Source organism: Esox lucius, chromosome 19 (genome assembly GCF_011004845.1).
Source record: "Esox lucius isolate fEsoLuc1 chromosome 19, fEsoLuc1.pri, whole genome shotgun sequence".
In the NCBI taxonomy this organism is placed as follows: domain Eukaryota; kingdom Metazoa; phylum Chordata; class Actinopteri; order Esociformes; family Esocidae; genus Esox; species Esox lucius.
This window is the reverse complement of record NC_047587.1, coordinates 14,098,376-14,112,557: the sequence shown is the minus strand read 5'-3', so window position 1 is coordinate 14,112,557 and position 14,182 is coordinate 14,098,376. Positions and strand designations below refer to the sequence as shown.

The window sequence follows — 14,182 nt, the reverse complement described above, 5'->3', positions numbered from 1 at the left end:
ATTCCTCTTCTGTTGGTGACTTCTTCAGAGGTTTTTTACATGGTACGGGGTAATTCCTCTTCTGTTGGTGACTTCTTCAGAGATTTTTTACATGGTACGGGGTAATTCCTCTTCTGTTGGTGACTTCTTCAGAGATTTTTTACATGGTACGGGGTAATTCCTCTTCTGTTGGTGACTTCTTCTGAGGTTTTGTACGTGGTAAGGGGTAATTCCAAGGACACACATCTCCAGTGTAATTTTAGCTTTGCCATCAGTGTCGGAGACATCTTGGACGTTATCGTGTGATGCAACAGCTTCATTTCTATCTACTATAGATTTTTCTTCAAGATATCTGCTCTTAATAAATTGAATTAACGGTCAGTGTCTGAATTCTTACTTTTTTCAATGTATTTGTGGCTGCTGATGCATAAAGCAAAAACAATGTCTTTGTACTTATAATCATCTAAAGCCTATTTGGCCTGGCAGCCTGACTCAACGTGGGCTCAAAAGAGAAGAAACAGAAAGAACTCGGTTTTATCGGAAACACAGGGCACAGAAAATAACCCTTCGTGATGAAAATCACTCAATGAACTAAGTTGGTATCCAAATTGAGATATCTCAAAATGGGGCCATGAGGTGCAGCTTGCCAACACCGGGGTCGTCTTGGGGCGTGCGGCGTTGCCACAATGCACCCACGCAGAGACCCGGCTCTCGTCCCAGAGCGGTTCCCACAGCCCAAGGCTCCAGGCCCAAACCCTGCCGGAGCTTTGTTCGCCCCTGTCCGTCACCGGCACACACAGCTTTTGCAATGGCCGTCTCAGTCTCCGGAGTTGAACCGCATTGAAAACGTGCGGTTTGACTTGAAGCAGGCACTCATATTGTGTGATTTGTCAAACCGAATTTGACTTGTGAAATGTTTCATGCTTGTCAACACAATGGAGGGGAATACAAAAACTAAAGTGTAGTAAAACGCATTGCTGAGGTAAAACACATTGCTGAGGTATGCTTTGCTGGATGTGGCCAGCCCAGTTGATTTAGAAGGGAGTATCGCTGTATTCCATCTCATTCCATTAGATTCCAATAAAAAGGACCATGGATATAGAACCAGCAGGTCTGCAGATCTCAGGCATGGTTGAGGCATAACTCTCAGGGGAGAAAGGCCATAGACCCAGGCCTCCTGAAAATTATCACAGCAAGTTCAGACAGGAACCCAGAGTTGTGATTGGCCAGCGACGTATCAGCTGATGTCAGATCTCTCCTATCACAATATTAGATTCCAGACTAACTACTTAATTGCTCAGTTCTGATGTGTGCTGTTCTTACTAGTATGCAGATGGTTCTGTGTTCTTTTAATGGAGGGATCGGTACTGCGTACCTTGCTCATCTCCTATGAATGATGTCATGGTGTTGATATTGTTATTAGTAGTATTGTAAACACGATCATGCAATGGCAGTGAGTTGCCCCAGAGCAGAACCAAACGCCAAGACTTATTTATTGTTGTGCATTATTCTACAATGAAGGGTTAAACTAATATGTGGCATTTTCCTTCTGAACTGGTATTGGAGGCCCCTAGATGGGGACTAAGAATGAGAGAGAGCAGAGAGAGACAGTTAGAGATGGATCAAGAGAGAATGAGAGACCAAAGAAATAAGAGGAGAAGAGAGGGACGTTTCTAAACACTAAGTGCGGCTGGGCGACACAGTATTGATGAGATAGTTGGGTTGGAGCCAGTGTTTAAATTAGGCACTTTGATGATAACTGTTTCTGTTAAAGTCTCTGTAAGTTCACCACAGTCAGTGTTGTTGTGACAGGCTCTGTGTGGGTCAGGGGTCAGGGACAAGTACAGGGGGGTGTGTGCAGGGGGGGATATGTTTGATGTTCGCTGTGTCATGACCATGATCTGGCTATAATCTAATCATTAGAGGCCACACACACACACACACACACACACACACAGTGCAGGAAGTGTCTCTAGCTGGCTGGTGTACAGGCTTGGATGACAGTGACTCTGGGAGGCAGTTAACATGTGCCGCGCAGATGTGTTCACGGTTTGGCTCTCTGAGACGGTGGGGACAGGAACCCGAGGAATGAACACATCACGTATCTCCCCTTCTCTCTTTATACGAGAACCAAACACAAATCACTCACACATGTATCATTTGTCTAACATTTAACTGGATGCTGGTCTTCTCCCAGGCCAATATAACCTTTCCCTGGCCGACACAACCAGCCCAAAACACACGCCCACGAAGCTACTCCCCGGCTGGCAACCTGCCGAAAACGCACCCATGAAGCTGCTCCCTGGCCGACACCCCCAGCCCAAAACACACACCCATGAAGCTGCTACGTAACATCTGTGCTGGCCAGAGCGCTGAAGAGGGGATCGAGCGCTGAAGAGGGCATCGTTGCAGTGTCTTAAGCAACTGTAGGTACAGAGGAGACTTAGAGATGGAGAAAGAATAGAATGACTGTATGTGTCTGTCTGCCTGCCTTTCAGATCACACAGTCAGTGGCTTTGGGGTGGTGCCAGGAAGACAGAGGGAGACTGGGAGAGACAGAAAGAGAGACACAGATAAAGGGACAGAAATAGTAAGAAACAGAAAAAGAGATGAAGGGTAAGAGAGAGAGGTGCAGAGAGAGAGCGCCAGAGAAACAGAGAGAGATTCAAAGACAGAGACAAAGAAAGACGGAGTGCCTCCCAGGAAATGGGTATGTCTGTTGTAGAGCATTGTGGGGATCTGTGGTCAGAGTTGTGGGCTAGAGGAGACAGGAGGACTGCGCGCCAGCCCCTCGTGGGAAAACACCTCACCAGCCTCCCTGCAGCCATACACACACACGCACACAGAACTGCAACTGTGGTTTATAAGACTTCACTACCTCTGAAAAATAATACACTGTCACCCTTATATTCAGTTTATATTCAGATACATTCTCTATAAAAGAAGGAGAAACCTTTGAGCCTGAACTTTTACTGCGTTGTCAGGACTTAACGCCCCCTCCTTGTGGGATCAGTGAGAGTGTGGATACAGTGGGGATACAGTGGGGATACAGTGGAGCCAGTACGGGCGAGACTGACGGGATTTTAAAAATGGTTCAGGAGCTGCCCTCCTTCACAGCCACCAGTTCTGCGTGTGTGGTTGTGTGTGTTTGAGGGAAGGAGATGGTCAGGACTAAGGGATGTCATGGTGGTTTCATGGGTTTCTGGTCTGTGCCGTGGATGTGCACCTAGTACATAGTGGGATTCTTCCACATGCATTTGTTGGCCTACATATGGATTCTTGAAGAACCTCGCTTCTAAGTGCCTTTGTGAGTTTAATTGAAATGTTTGGTCAAATGTTTGCAAACAAAGTAAATGTAAATCGAGGGGCAAAAATATGGTGACATTGATAAAAACAATTGGTGTACAGACATGTTTCTGTTTGAGACATCTAATTAAAACACATTGGCTCAGGCCATGTTCTGTAGCTGGATATTGTTGAAAGTTCATATAGACATTTATGATTCAGAGATCTTGATTCTTAATTCTTCATTTCAGAGGGTATTGTTTTGCCCAGTTCTAACATTCCAAAACATCTCATTCATCCTAAACCAGCTCCTCGAACCGACGCAATTAATCAACGTGCCCCTCTTTGTTAAGTGTTTCTGACAAAAACTCTGAGTGTGACTTCCAGAGAGTAGCAAGATGATTGATGATCACAGCAAGTTCAGAAAGCACTCACGAATGTAATGATGTAATTCATGTTTATTTTTTTATTATTAAAACAAAATCGAAGGATGTGTTAGCCTTTTCTGTTATTTGTTTTATTCATGATTTTAATTGCTTCAAAACAGTATGGAAAAATAAATGCCAATTTCTCAAGAAGGGTACTCTAAATCTGAAGTAGTCTGATGTTTTGCTCCACAACCACCAACGTAGTCAAAATGTCGCAGAAACCCCAAGCATGCGAATGTACGTTCGCAATCGTGAACATCCGCACACAATACATTTTATCCGAGTGAACGAAACATGTGATTATTTGGGCCACCATCGATGGATTTTCAAAACGCAAATGAAAGAAATAAACTGTGATCATACACCTGCACTCTAAAGTCAATGTCGTCAGTAGCCTATGATAACCAATGGATGAAATATTCTGAGATGCAATGCAAGCAGAATCTCATGGCCTACCTGCTTGGACCGAGTTGAGGTGGTTTTCATCAAATGCTAATAATCATCCTTCGGCAGAGAACTTCCCAGCACACCTTTCTCCTTAAATATCGTAATTAATTCTACATAATGTTTTATATATGTAACAAATAGTTGGCCAATCTTCAAAAACATTTCCTGTCTGAGTGGTTCAGTGCAACTCTTCTTGGCTGTGTTGTTCGATGAATTTGATAAATAAACCTTGACAATTGAAAACGATATAACACGAGGTAGACCTATCACCTATCATTGTTTTTACCAACTAATCTAGTGCTTCATCAGTCACTAAACTGGTTATGAGCGTCCTCATTTTCGCGCATGATGATCACACAGAAAACAACTGAGGTGCACAATTGTTATTTTGGTTCAAATAACTATGTTTTTAAAACATTAAATAATAAAATCAAACATGCAACATGTCATAATTATTTAGCTCACGTATTCTTTTTCAATTGACGTAATCCAAAAGTAATCATTATTTTTTTCAAAAGTATCTGTTATTTTAGTTGGTAACGTAACTGATTACTTGTAATCAGTTACTCCCCAACTCTGTACATATAAATATGTTTATTTAGTTTTTACTTCAGAAACTTGAAAATATGATGTCCTTAGAAACATGTATAGTTAGAAGTTTTATACTAATTGTGTGTGTGTGTGTGTGTGTGTGTGTGCTCTTTTAAAAGCCATGTCTCTACACACTTCTGCCAGAAAAGCACCATGACACTTTTAAACAAAGTCTGCTGCTGGAGAATTTAAACAGAATTTCAATCACTCATTGTTTTCCCTGTTTTGACTTTCATTCCATTAAAAAGCCCTTTCTTTCCATTCCAAGGACTTTGGCTTTACAAAGGGGAACTCACACAGTTTAGATTTGCCCTTGAAGTAAAACTGCTGTCATCCTTGATCTGTATGTTTGTGTGTTCACCATTATTCATTTAGTTTTCATCATAAAGGACCAAGACACACACACCCACACACACACACACATTATGCAGAGCAGAAGTTGTTAAATGGCTTAGGACCCCACAGAGTATTTGATTTGTAGCTCCAACAGCAATTAATGCAAAATGTTTTTTCATCGTTGTCACATAAAGTAGCATATTATGGAAAGTGTTCTGAAGCCTGGCATTTAGGATTGTAAAGGACTCAGCCTGAAAGTACATAGAGGAATCTCTTTAACACAAAAAAATCTTAAATGGTAATTTCATTTAGGTTTCAGATAATGTGTTGCATTTGGCTGAAATGAGACAAAACTGTTTAAATTTAGGAGAAAAAATAAAAATGAAGACTGGGCTTTGGAAATGTCACAGAACCCTGGAGAGAAAATAATGGCTGGATGGTAAGAAAGGAAGGAGAACACAGACAGAAACACACAGACAGGCAGACAACAGATAGGCAGACAGAAAGGAGTGGTACTCTAGTGAAATGGTGTAGCTGCAGAAAAGGTCTAGAAGATCAACAGGAGCTGATAACATACACGTATCTGATGCAAATCAAAAAGCAAGAAGGAAACAGACAGATGGGAGGATACCGGGAGAATGGGAAAGACGGAGTGGAAGCAAGGAAAAGGAAGTAGGAAAAGGAAGTCTTTGCAAGAGGATAGTTGATTTGATAGGAGAGTCATCTTTGTAGAAGGAAAAAGGATGTGATGGGAGGGAGTCTTTGTAGGAGGATAGAGGATGTGAGGATTTATTGTAGGGTAGAGGATGTGATGGGAGTTATTGTAGGGTAGAGGATGTGAGGAGTTATTGTAGGAGGATATATGGTGTGATGGGACTTATTGTCGGAGGACAGAAGAAGAGATAGTAGGTTGACCAGTGTTCATTCCTTCATCATCTTTCCATCATAGTGACCTTGCGTGTGATTGGTGTTGCCGCAACGTTGCTGAGTTGGATAGAACCTTCAGAAATTGATGGATGTCTCCATCGAAGTGCCCATTTTTTTTATTTTTGTTAATTTGCATACTGTTATGTATTTGCGGGTGTATTGAGTGCCTGTGACAAAGGATCAGTCTGACACACACACAGATACCTATACACAAAAAAACACAGACTGTGATTAATTGATCTTCACAACTGACAAAGGAGACAGTTTAGTGTCAGGGACATCTACCAGACACCCACCACAACCTTCTAGTGACAGACTGCACCTCCTGACCCCACTGACTCACCCAGACAGATTAAAAAATATATGACTGATTAAACGTCACCTCTTGAATTGTGGCTGAGGAAAGAGGGGGGAACATCTTTCTCTCTCCCTCGCTCTCTCTTTCTCTGTCTCTCTGTCTTAGTCTCTACATCTCTCTGACTCTCTATGTTTCTCATAAATAAAAAAATTGAAAAACTGTATTTAAATTTATTTGCTTGGGGAACATTTTATTACATTGCCAAAAGCAAGTAGGAAAAAATATATACAGTGATCACGGTGGTCTCTCTCACCAGTAAATAGTGATCATGATGGTCTCTCTCACCAGTACACAGTGATCATGGTGGTCTCTCTCACCAGTAAACAGTGATCATGGTGGTCTCTTCTACCAGTACACAGTGATCACGTCAGTCTCTCTCACCAGTAAACAGTGATCATGGTGGTCTCTCTCACCAGTACACAGTGATCATGATGGTCTCTCTCACCAGTAAACAGTGATCATGATGGTCTCTCTCACCAGTACTCAGTGATCTCGTCGGTCTCTCTCACCAGTAAACAGTGATCATGGTGGTCTCTTCTACCAGTACACAGTGATCACGTCGGTCTCTCTCACCAGTAAACAGTGATCATGGTGGTCTCTCCTACCAGTACATAGGGATCACGTCGGTCTCTCTCACCAGTAAACAGTGATCATGGTGGTCTCTCCTACCAGTACACAGTGATCATGATGGTCTCTCTCACCAGTAAACAGTGATCATTGTGGTCTCTCTTACCAGTACATAGGGATCACGTCGGTCTCTCTCACCAGTAAACAGTGATCATGGTGGTCTCTCCTACCAGTACACAGTGATCACGTCGGTCTCTCTCACCAGTACACAGTAATCAGGGTGGTCTTTCTCAGCAGAACACAGTAATCACAGGGGTCTCTCTCACCAATAAACCGTGATCACAGTGAAGACTCAAGGTCGCGGTCAGGGTCCAGTTGGCTAAAGAGTCAGATTGGATGTCATTCAGCTGTCCGCATAGTGAGAGATGGCAGCTCATAATGCTGTTATGTACAGGTCTATTTCCCAGGTCACAGCTTTCAGAGCTGGGTTTTTCTTTCTGTATGTCATCTGTACTTACTGTCTCTGGAGATGGGGAGGAAGGGATGAAGAGAATGAGATGAGAGAAGTGATACAGAAAAGGAAAAATACTGAGAGAGGAGAGGGGAGAGAGACATAAAGGGAGACGGTATGCAAAGAAAAGAGAGAGGGAGGGGAAGACATGATATTATTTGAAAGAGGAGCGAGGAGGGTAGAAGAGAGGGAGGTAAGAGCTATGGAGGGGTGGAGGGAGGAGAACAGGGAGGAGAGAAGTGAAGGAATGGAGGTGGGAGGGAGAGAGCGCAGAAGATGAGGGGAAGGTAAGGGAGAGGGAGGAGGTGGGAGGAGGTGAGAGGAATGTGGTTCTCATGGGGTTTGGAGCTGTCAGCCCCTCAGAGACTTCAAAAGCACTGCTCTCTTTGTGATCACGCTGTTACACACACACACACACACACACACAGGCATTTGCACATTACCAAGCACACACACGTGCTCACAAATGCTGCTTTACGAATCCTGTGATCAGGTTGCTCCCTGTCTCTGGGCTGACAGCACCCTGACTGGGACGATCTCTCCACTCTCTGTGGTACTGACTCAATCACACATGCACACACACATTCATGCACACACACACACATGCTCTGAAGCTTATTCACATTCTACTAAAATGCACTAAGAAACTGCTTTACAGGATGTGAAGGACAAGCTACACAGACGTCCTCATTAATAAAACTGATACAGCTTTGAGACCTGAAACATCGCTGTCATTCTGAGACCATCAGAACACCTCTAACACTAGTAACAACCCTCGCACAAAACAATGCTCCCGCTCACACCAGCTCACTGTGGTGTGTGTATGTGTGTGTGTGTGTCTCAGGCATGGAAAGTCAATGTGACAAGATATATTTATTTATTTATCCATTTATTTATTTATTTATTCATTTATTAGCACTGAAGATTATATTTCTTGTCAGGACGCTGTTACATATTAGACTTAATGTGTACTCTTTCTCTCGTTCTCTTTCTCTCCCTCCGTCTCTCGTTCTCTCTCACTCTCACATACACACACACACACTCATAACACAGCGTCGTTAGCTCAGTGTATATCTCTGTGTGTTGTTGGCATGGTTGCGTGCTACGCAGATTGGTCTTCTGTCTGTCTCACTCTACAATCCCACAATCCTGCAGGGCGCTAACAGGTGGCTCAACGTTTGGGTGCTCACTCTTTTTCTTTCTCTGTGTCTCTTTTTCTGTCTCTCTCTGTCTCTCTCCTTGTTCTCTCTGTGTCTCTCTTTATCTTTTTCTCTGTCTTTTTTCTCTTTTCTCAGTGTGTTGCTCCCTCTTTTTCTCTTTCTGTCTTTATCTGTGTTTCTCTTTTTCTCTTTCTCTGTGTCTCTCTTTTTCTGTCTGTATGTGTGCGTCTGTCTGTCTCTCATTCTCTCTGTCTCTCATTCTCTCTGAGCTGCTTGTTCACACTCGCATACAGCTAACTAACACATTTACACACAGACAGGCTCTGACACCACCTCCCTGTGTGTGTGTGTGTGTGTGTGTTTGTGTGTGTGTGTGTAGATAGGACATCTGACTAGTTCCAGAAGGGTTGTTAAATCGAATCACCAGGCCATTAAGTTGGAAAATCTGTTGTTCAATGAAGTCAGTTAACCCCAGTTGTTTCCCAGACACCCGATGCGTCAGTCTCCTGGGCTTCTTCAAGCCGGACCTCCTCAAGCCGAGTCTCTCCAAGCTGGGTCTCTCCAAACCAAACCTCTCCAAGCCAGACCTCTCCAACCTGAGTCTCTCCAACCCGGGTCTCTCCAAGCTGGACCTCTCCAAGCCGGTTCTCTCCAAGCTGGACCTCTCCAAGCCGGTTCTCTCCAAGCTGGACCTCTCCAAGCCGGTTCTCTCCAAGCTGGACCTCTCCAACCTGGGTCTCTCCAACCTGGGTCTCTCCAAGCTGGACCTTTCCAAGCTAGACCTCCTCAAACCGGACCTCTCCAAGCCGGGTCTCTCCAAGCTGGACCTCTCCAACCTGGGTCTCTCCAAGCTGGACCTTTCCAAGCTAGACCTCCTCAAACCGGATCTCACCAATCTGAGTCTCTCCAAGCCGGACCTCTCCAAGCCGAGTCTCTCCAAGCCGGACCTCTCCAAGTCGGACCTCTCCAAGCCGAGTCTCTCCAAGCCGGACCTCTCCAAGTCGGACCTCTCCAGGCTGGACGTTTAAAAGGACCATGATGGTTGGAATTTGTATTTAGTTGACAACTAAACTAACCAAATCCTTTAATTAAATATTTCTCAGTCCGTTTCTCAACTCCCACTACTGCCATGTGTGAAAGGATGGTGTGGCTGGGACAAAGAAAAATTGAAAAAGGGAGAGGACAGTAATAGAGCAGGCGGGCGAGAGATAGAGAGGGAAAGAGAGGAGAAGAGAGGCAGACTGAGGATGGAGATGGGACAGCGTGATAATATATAGGAGCTGGATTGTTCTAATGTGAGCAGTAGAGAGAAGTGAAACATGAGCAGGTCATCGTCATTTTATCCAACACCCTCTTCCAAAAAACACAAACAACACACTTGAATTCCTATCAAAGTGAGGACCGAGAATATATCAATATAGGTATTTTAAAACATAAAATGATGTATATAATTTTATGTTACAACCCAAAAAGAGTAACCTAATCCTCACATAACCCAAAAAGAGTAACCTAATCCTTATCCTAACATTATTACTAACCCCAGTAACAAAACTTTTACCCTAAATCCAAACAACTCTACTTCCTGTCACTAAACCCAACCTCTAATGCCTAACCGCAATGCCAAACCAAATCTCAAGTATAAACATAATCCTTACCTTATATCCAATACTAAAGAGGACTGGACATACATTCCTCACCTATTCTTTTTATTGGTATTAAACTCAGTGGTCTCTTAGATAGCAATTTAGAACACACACACACACACACACACAAAAAGAATATAGATATATTGTGGAGAGTCTGGTATAATGCCAGAGAACTGTGTGGGTTGAAAGTGAGAGAGGAGAGAGAGATGGAGAGAAAGAGAAAGAGAGAGGGGTGCAGGGGGTCAGGAGAACAAATGGAGAGAAAATAGAGACTAGTAGAAAGAGGAAGAGAGAGTGGTAGAGAGGGTTTGATGGACTGGTAGAAAGAAGAAGAGAGTGTGGTAGAACTGAGAGCGTGGCGTTTTCCTCACAGGCTGCTGTGTTAGAGACATTTCTGGGAACGATGGTAGGTTTGCATCATCTCTACTCTCAACTAGCTGGAAGGGAAATGGGCTTGGTGTAACTTTACAATTTTCCTTTGTTATAAAAAAGCAGTAGAAACTACAAATAGAAAGATTCAAATTGGGGGAGTGTTAATCTGTAGGGTTTTCTCCAAAGCACAGTATTGAGTGTTTTGATTTAGAAAAAAAATATATTCTTGTGACAAGGGGTGTGCCCTACTATGAGTCAATATGGATTCAATGCATTTCTAAAGTTCTCTGTAAACATATGAAGTGGACATTGGAAGTAATTGAAAACTGTGTAGTATTAGAATAAGTAGTAGTAATAGTAATAGTAGTAATATCAATAGTAGAAATAGTTTTAGTTGAAGTCTTTATTAGTTGAAGTACTGGTAGTAGTAATAGTGGTAGTATTGGTAATAGTAGTAGTAGTAGCAGTAGTAGTACTATAGTAATAATAGTAGTGGTAATAATCGTGGTGGTCTATTAGAAGTAGTAGTTGCTTGTGGTAGTAATAGTAGTGGAAGTAGAAGTTGTGTCGTAGAAGACGTAGTAGAGGTCATAGAAGTAATAGTAGTAGTGATAATTGTGCTGTAATAGTAGGGATAGTATGTAGTTCCCTCATCCCTCTTCCTCTCCACTCTTCCTCTCCTCCCCTCTCTCACCATTCTTCCTCTCCACTCTTCCTCTCCATTCTTCCTCTCCACTCTTCCTCTCCACCCTTCCCTCATCCCTCTTCCTCTCCACTCTTCCTCTCCTCCCCTCTCTCACCATTCTTCCTCTCCACTCTTCCTCTCCATTCTTCCTCTCCACTCTTCCTCTCCACCCTTCCCTCATCCCTCTTCCTCTCCACTCTTCCTCTCCTCCCCTCTCTCACCATTCTTCCTCTCCACTCTTCCTCTCCAGCCCTCCTTCGCCACTATCTCACCATTCGTGTCTCTCTAATCAACATTGAATAGACAGAGAGTTGGAGATGTCTGTCTGAGTCATTAGATGGTCTACCCATAATGTGGTATTGTCCATCCCTGAGCCAACTGTGACAGAGCAGATGATGACCTTCTTCTGTTCTCGTCCTCCTCACCAGATCAAGGCTGTGATAAATATCATGAGCCTCCAGCCCCGTGCTGTCATCCACGGCTCAGCTCCACCCCCTTCCCTCTCCCACATAGCCAGCTTCCGTAGGCCTGGCCGCACCTCCTCACCTGTCATTCCCCGTCACCGTGTCACTCCGTCGCCCCGGCAGCCGGTTTGTTTGTTTGCCGGTTGGGTTAACGTGCGGGGAGATGGTGGGCGCAAGAAATTAGCACAAGTCAAATCACATTAATTAATCAGGCGCTCAAACTATTAGAGTCACGTCAAATTAAAAATCTAATTAGCCTTGTTGCCTGGCAGGGAAGCCATGGCGTGCTGGCCCACATACATGCACACACACACAAACACAGCCCTCTGGGAGTTCGCAAACAGAGGGGCCAGAAGACGGAGGGACGGGTGGACGGAGATGAAGGCACGCAGCGGGTGTGTGACTTTGCCACCCAGTGTGGAGACTTCCTAGTCAGGCCTCAGGCAGTCATCTGGCTGGTAGTCCAGATGTCTCACAACTCAACAGGCCCTGGGTCTCACTGAATCACAACAGGGTCTCCTCAACAGGCCCTGGGTCTCACTGAACCACAACAGGGTCTCCTCAACAGGCCCTGGGTCTCACTAGACCACACCAGGGTCTCCTCAACAGGCCCTGGGTCTCACTAGACCACAACAGGGTCCCCTCAACAGGCCCTGGGTCTCACTGGACCACACCAGGGTCTCCTCAACAGGCCCTGGGTCTCACTGGACCACCCCAGGGTCTCCTCAACAGGCCCTGGGTCTCACTGGACCACACCAGGGTCTCCTCAACAGGCCCTGGGTCTCCCTGGACTACACCAGGGGCTCCTCAAACATCTTCAGAATACCAACCCTGGCAGTTACCGCTGGGCAGGGCTGGTTCTTGGCATAAGCCATATAAGCGTACACTTAGGGCCCCCGACAGCTACGGGGCCCCCAATTGCTAGTTAGTCCCCGACCGTTAGGGGAGAAGGGGCCGCAAATATAGTTTTGCCTAGGGCCCCCAAAAGGCTAGAACCGGCAATGCCGCTGGTTACCGTTTCTCATAACTGCTAACACATGTTCTCAGAATGTGTGGGTGGATTTTCTTATGCCTTATTGACAAAACCACAGACCTTTCACACTAAACTAAACGTTATGCTCAAAACCATGTTATCAGTCAATACATTTTACTTCACCCTCAAAAGTCACACCATTTTTTTTATTACAGTTTTTCTCGATTGCTTACAAGCATCGGTCAATACTGAAACCACAATAACAAAACTCTTCACACAGTGTGCATTACCAATGTCTCAAAAAAAGCTTGTTCCACCAAAACACTGGCAACAATTCTCACTCAGAAACACACACTGTCACTCATAACACACTGACCTAAAAAACATTAACAACAGGGATCATTACATAAATGACGAAGTTTCATCTTGTAGGTTTTTTAAATTATTTTCACATAAATCAATATTAGATCACAGAATAAGAAAAACACGTCACATTAATGACTATACTATAGTATATGGAACAAGAGTGAATCAGAAATGCAGCAATTTGAAGGAATATCGTTGATTTTTTCTACATCTTTGCATATAGTAAATTTTACTTTTGAAAAATAATAAGTTCAAACAAAAAACTACCCAAATTCCAGGGCTGCAACAAAAACAAACTAACATCAACAAGTATCACTAATCACTAATCACTAATCACTAGCCTCTGTGTATTGTAGGGGCCAATGAGTGGTTTGTAAACCATTACAGTTTTTCTCGATTGCTTACAAGCATCGGTCAATACTGAAACCACACCATAACAAAACTCTTCACACAGTGTGCATTACCCACATGCATCGTTGCAAAACAGTTAATCTCACCCCCAAAACTCAATAAAACCACCAAAACACTTCATACATGTCTCAAAACAAGCTTGTTCAACCAAGACACTGGAAACAACCCTTACTCAGAAACACACTGAGTAACTCATAACACACTGACCTAAAAAACAGTAACAACAGGTAGTATTACATTACAGTAATGACAACATTTTATCTTGTAAGTTTTTCTAAAAAGAAATTCACATGAATCAGTATTTCATCATAGAATAAGAAAAAACTCTCACTTTACTGTATTGACTGTACTAATGTATATGGAACAAGAATTTATCAGAAATGCGGCAATTTGAAGGAATATCCTTTATTCTTTCTATATATTTGCATATAGAAATAGCAATAGCAATAATAACAAACAAACATCAACAAGTATAGTATAATCACTAGCCTTTGTGTATTGTAGGGGCCAATGAGTGGTTTGTGTAACAGCAAACCATCATTGGACAGTGATGCACACATTGTGATGTTAGCTCCTCTCTGGCCTGGGACATCCACAGTGGCTCTTTAACCAATCACATTTCTTTCCCGGATATTTGCCAGGTTGCATCCAGCCTCATCCACAAAGATGAATTAAT

The 14,182-nt window shown here is 43.6% G+C and overlaps 1 protein-coding gene across 1 annotated transcript in view; it reads left to right on the top strand.

Annotated features, from left to right (window-relative positions):
• reln (reelin) overlaps positions 1-14,182 on the top strand; it is a 150,246-nt gene that overhangs the window by 40,210 nt on the left and 95,854 nt on the right. The window lies entirely within an intron of this gene.